General features: G+C 42.0%; 1 long non-coding RNA gene across 4 annotated transcripts in view; it reads right to left on the bottom strand.

Moving 5' to 3' along the window:
• Positions 1-355: 355 nt before the first annotated feature.
• LOC139041152 (uncharacterized) overlaps positions 356-6,000 on the bottom strand; it is a 29,873-nt gene continuing 24,228 nt past the window's right edge. For all 4 annotated transcript variants that reach the window (XR_011495898.1, XR_011495899.1, XR_011495901.1 and 1 more), the window contains 2 exons: positions 3,391-3,571; positions 356-1,488 (listed from right to left, as the gene is read on the bottom strand). This is a non-coding gene — a long non-coding RNA (uncharacterized lncRNA). The remainder of the gene's footprint in view (positions 1,489-3,390; positions 3,572-6,000) is intronic.

Raw genomic sequence — 6,000 nt, 5'->3', positions numbered from 1 at the left:
GAAGAATGGAACAATAAAAGACCCTGGAGTCTGTCATGCCCAAAGGAAACCCCCTCCTTACTGCCGATTTTCCCTATATAACTACCTCAAGATTCTATAATCCTTGAAGATGGGTTTTTGAGTTGTTAGTCACCCATCTTCCGATTAGCCGGCTAATCTAATTAAACTTCCTTTCTTGATCTCTAACTCATTGTGATTAATTGGCTCAGATCACAGCAAGCAGAGCAAGCCCATTGCTCTGCGTCACTGATAGATGCTACAACCTGGATGAACCTTGAGAACATTATGCTAAATGAAAGAACCAGTCATGGAAGACCACATATTATAAAATTCTTTTAATATGAAATGTCTAGAATAGAAAAATCTATAGAGATAGAAAGTAGATTAATCACTACCTACGGCTAGGAGGATGAGAGTAGTTGGGGTGGGGGGGGGAGCGGGGGCGGGTGATAACCGAAGGTTATGGGGTTTCTTTTGGGGTAATACAAATGTTTTAAAGTTGATCATGATGAGGTTGCACAACTCTGTGAATATATTAAAAACCATTAAATTGTACACTTTAAAGGAGTGAATTGTATGGTATATGAATTATATCTCAATCAATAAAACTATTTAAAAAAAAGTCAAAGGGGCCGGCCTGGTGCAGCAGTTAAGTTGGCACGTTCTGCTTCTCCGCGGCCCAGAGTTTGCCGGTTCGGATCCTGGGTGCGGACACGGCACCGCTTGGCAAGCCATGCTGTGGTAGGCATCCCAAGTATAAAGTAGAGGAAGATGGGCACGGATGTTAGCTCAGGGCCAGTCTTCCTCAGCAAAAAGAGGAGGATTGGCAGTAGTTAGCTCAGGGCTAATCTTCCTCAAAAAAAAAGAAAAAAGTCAATATAATGATGTCTCCAAATCAGAAGCTCAGCAGCATTAAGTCTGGCCAGCTTACTAGATTTCCTGTTCTGCTCATACGCCGATTCGTGCAGCCTTGGCCACCGGCATCCTCACCAAGGCTGACTGGGGTGGGGATAGAAAGCCAACTGCCTGTCATTGTTCGAGGTGAGATGGGGAAAAATTAATTAACAATCCTTCTTCTACTCCAGTTCAGCTGATCCTCAAATGCTTCTTTTTAATTGTGCCTCCTCTCTAGGTCTATTGGGCGTGATGAAAGTCTGGTGGACTGGTCAGTCCAACGCAGAGACGCGAGCTGTAAGATGAAGCTGCAGCTACAGCCTGGTCTTTCTCAAAATTAAATGCAAGGTGAAAAGCTGGAAACCAAGGCTGGAAAGTCTAAATATCAAGTCTATTAATCATTTTCAAGTCACTTCCCTTCTCACGATCTTGTCTCAGAGACGTAAAATCTTGATGTTGGGGTATACTCACGGCATCTTTTGTTTTAATGACATTTTGCAAAACAAGCAAATGGTTGATGGAAAGAAGTCAGGATTCTAAGCAAGCTGCCCCAGTTTGAAAAGTTGTAGAAGATTGCCAAAAGGATTCCAAAAGCTACAGGTATTTAAAAGTGAAAACAGAGGAGAAATGATGCTTAGAATTCATGAGAGTAGGTATGAAGGCATGTAATTATGACTGAGACTGAAATATAATGTTATCACTTGGAAATCTTGTTCTTTGCTCTACTTTCCACTGATGATGCTATATATAGACGTGCTCACAAGGGAAATTCCTTAGGCAAAAGGCAAAAAAGAAAAATTGTACTTTCCCTTTTCCTGGTCACTGTTAGTACTGTTAATTCAAACACAAATAAATATTAATTTAGGTAGTGACATTGAGAAGATTTACAGATGATGTCTTGGTTTCACTAAATGATGAGTACTGACTTATTACTGAGTGTTCTTAGCTCCTCACATGTGTTATCTCATTTAATGCCTATGGTGCTCTATGGGATGGGTACTATTTATTATCATTGTTTTATTATTATTCTATTTAGCAGACGAAGAAAGTAAGGCACAGAGCAGTTAAGTAGTTTGCCCAGGGTGACATGCCTGGTATAAACGATAGAGATGAGATCTAAGCCCTGTCTGACTCCAGAGTCATGTTCTTAATCACTATCATATTCTGCCTCACCAGTAAAGTGACAGCTCTTAATTTTGCTCTTGATGCTTCTACTTTGGAGAGTTGAACATATTAGAACCTTGGAAAGAAATATCATTACACCAATAATATCACTTTGTTTATTTAATATTTTTAAAAATATTACTATTTTTTATTTATCACGTGTGTTGGGTACTCTCTATAAGCAAGGTGGTGTCCACAGGCAGCCACATGGTGATATGCCTCAGGGACTTTGCATATGCTACCCCTTTGCCTGGCATGCCCTGCTCTCCTCCTCCACGTTACCTAACTAACACCTACTCAACCTTCAGATACCAACTTAAAACATCGCTTCCCAGACGAGTGATCCCTTGACCTCCCCTTAACTCACTCCTCTGTCACACATTCACTTAGCCTCCTACATTCTTCCCTTGTGCCACTTTCCAAGCGTGTAATCAAATGCGCAACTAGTTGTTAGGTGGCTGTCTTCCCTGCTGGAAAGCAAGTTCCACGAGGGCAGAACTGGCCCCTATCTGGTTCACTACTGTTTCTCCTGTGCTGAGCAGGCCACCTGCTATGCTTCGTTAATGTCTGAACAGCAAATGAATAAATGAGTGAATAAGACATCTGCCGTGCCCTTGTGTTACTTACATTTTAGTGTGTTCTACACAAGCATGTACCTACAAAATGGGGAAAGAGGGGTTTAGAAGAAGAAGGAGCTCATCAGAGAGGAGCCGATCAAGGCTATAACATTTGAGCTGGCCCTTGGAGGATGGGCAGACATTTCAGATGGAGAAAAACTAAGAGAGCCAGGTGAGTGAAGCCTGCTGAGTAAATTGCTGTGGTGTGTTATGCTTATTTAGAAAATAAAGTAAGAAAAGAGTAAAACAGCAAATGTTGTTTTCCTTTTACCTGAAAGCATTCAGGTATAGATTGTCTTCTGGGGCCTAAAACCAAATGGAATTGTTTAGCTTGAAGATAGCTGTCTTCACATATTGATGAAAATTACAAGAGCTAAAATGCAAAATATAACTTGTGCCTTTGGCCCATATACCACCTCTCACTGAGAAGGAAAGGAAGAGAGCCATGAATTTCTAATCGATGGGTGAGATGTCTTCCTTGTTCCTGGGCCTTATGCTGCTTTCTTGATCTCAGACAGCAGGATGAGGTTGCAGAATTTCTCAGCCAAGTCATGGAGAGGCTCTTAAAAACCAGTCCGTCACTTTTTAAGCCCAAAATCAATAAAAGAAATCACACAAAGATCAATCTGACTCTATAAAAAATAAAAACTACTATATGTCAAAAACTCACACAACCTAAATGAAAGACAAACAGTAAACTGAGAAAAATATTCACCAGTACCACGATGGCGAAATCCAGTCCAGTTCAGTTCACCACACACCAACTGAGCATTCCCATGTATCTGGAACTCCTGGGTATGGAGATCTTCAGGTCTCATATGACAGTTTCTGTTCTCGTGGAGCTGTGCTGAGAGGCCAGGACCAGCCCAATGCAATGTTGTAAGACCACAGGGGCTCTGAGAAAAGAGAAAGGGTGGCCACCTAATGTTGCCTGAGGTTCAGCGAAGGCTTCCTGAAGAGCGGCCTCAGACTAGTGAAAGTTGAGGAGAACTTACTCAAGGCAACAAGGGAGAGAGGAGGATGGTATGCAAAATGAGAGAAATGAATGAAGGCACAGAGACGTGAAACATCTTGGTATGCACGTGTGTGTTGAGGGTGGTTACAAATTCGTCAGGGTTCTGGAATAAAGTTCAATGTTGGAGTGATGGAGATGAGGCTGGACAGATAAACCAGGATTACCTTACAAAAGTTTTCACTTTATCCTCTAGCTGACACGGAGTTGCTGAAGCACGTAACAAGGACCTGGACAGGGACAAATCTTGCAAGGCAAGGAAGTCATTAGGATTGACTTAGGTAGAGTTTCTGGCAGAATAGCTTTAGATTGGTGAGTGCAGTGAGGTTAGGGTTTTGAAGTGAGTTTTGATGAGCATGCTCTTAGTTTTGATAATTTAACTGTTTAGTTGGCTCACAGCCTCCCTTGCAGGAGTTGGTGTTTCCTGGAGCAAGCAACTCAGTTGTGTTTGCTTACTCTCGGTATTGTTTATCAGGCATAGGAAAGCGTGCCTGGTCGCAGCATTGTTTACTGCTGGGACAGGAAATTATGTTGGTTTCAGTGCAGAAACCTACCCAAGACTGTCTTGCTTCAGCACCCCACTCTTAACCCACCCTGCCCCCTTCATGATGTTTTTGGCTGAATAAAGCAGATTCTAAAAAAAATCTGCCTTTGGGAAATGGGGTTATGGAGACCCTGGAATTGCCTGATTGGGTGGAATAAATGGCTTCTAGGGTTAGACCAACAGCTATGGGTAGGGAGTGAGCTTTCCCTCACTGTGGAGGAGGGGTGCAGTTTTACATGCAGGGGACAGAAGAAGAAGAGGGGTAATCTGGAGGGGCAGAGAGGAGGGCTAACATCAAGATGCAAGGAGTAAACCGATGCCTTGGAGAGACATAGTGGGATCTTCTGTGAAGAGTTTATCCTTTTTTGTTGTTCATTTCCCGTAGACAACCTGAGTCACTTTTGGTGTACTATTAAACATTTCCCTCTCCTTTATTGAGATAACTTTTGGACGTCCCAGCTTGAAGCTTTGAAAGTGAGGTGTTGGGAATTAGAGGTTTGAGCAGTAAAGGGAAAAGCGGTCCTTGCAACACCATCCATCCGCGGAGGCCAGTGTGGGATGGAGGCTTCATAGCATGGAAAGGACCCGGAACACCAACAGAGATGGGAGAGGAGAAGCGCGCCAGGTCCATATAGCTGCTACATGGATGCCTAAAACAAACTCCTCCCCTTTCCCCAAATATGTTAGAGGAAGGCTGCCTTTGAAGAGCGCAATCTCACGTTTGGGTTAACTGTGTATCCCTGGAAAAACTAAACACCTTGAAAAACAAAAAGAGCTTTAAAAGAAGAAGGGTTATTTTCATTCTCCATGAATTTTATGCAGGGATGCAGAAAGAACTAGATTAAAATGAGCAAGAATAGCCTACAAGATCCTTAATTGATAAGGGAAGAAGAACTCATTGATTGGTGGCTGTCTTGAATAATATGCATTGGAAAGTGCGTAAAGTAGCACACTGAATAAGAAAAAATAACCAAGGAAATAAGGAAGTAGTCAAGAAAAGTTCCATAAATTAAATCATAGTTTGAAAGGATAAAGTCATGTTAACACTCATTATCATATTTTAATTTCATGGTGATTAAAATTATAATGTAGCATGTATTACCACTTAATTGATCTGCCAACATCAAGTATTTGCAAGTTTCTTTTTGTTCTCTAAAGTCATAAACTATCTATTCTTTGCAGCATAATTTCAGAGGTAATTTTTAACCATAAATATTTCTCTTTATTAAGATCCTCAGGAAATTAGAGTCTCGATTGCTACTTATTTATATCTGCTTTGGCAAGAGGCCAGGAAATTCATTTTCTTATATTTTGAATTCTACAAAATTAAACTGCTAAAGAATTTTATCTATTAATCTTCATGCTTCCTTTTATGACAGTTTTACAGTTTAATCTCAATGTTCAGATATCCAAGGGTGACTAGCTAAACTATGTCCCTTTAAAATTGAGTATTTTTCTGTGACAGAAAGCCTCCCCTTTTGAGGACGCAGACCCATCCCACCGCCAGGCACTGAGCCTTTACAGCACGTGGCTAGCCTGCCCATCACCCCCTGGTGATGCCAGTCTCCAGAGACTTGGCAACATGCAGGGCCTTCGCTCCCCTGGGGTACCCCTACCTCACACACACATCCTTTGGATAAGATGATGTCCTTGTGCTGACCCCTTGTTGCAGTCTGCCCTGACCCCTCAGAAGTCTCCAGCCTGATCTAGCACTTCTCTCATTGGTGCATCTGTGCTAGGCCACTCTGGTTCTGATGGAGTAAATAGGA

This window comes from Equus asinus, chromosome 20, assembly GCF_041296235.1.
Source record: "Equus asinus isolate D_3611 breed Donkey chromosome 20, EquAss-T2T_v2, whole genome shotgun sequence".
Lineage (NCBI taxonomy): Eukaryota > Metazoa > Chordata > Mammalia > Perissodactyla > Equidae > Equus > Equus asinus.
Note: the sequence above shows the minus strand (reverse complement) of the source record. Positions and strands in the feature narration are given on the sequence as shown.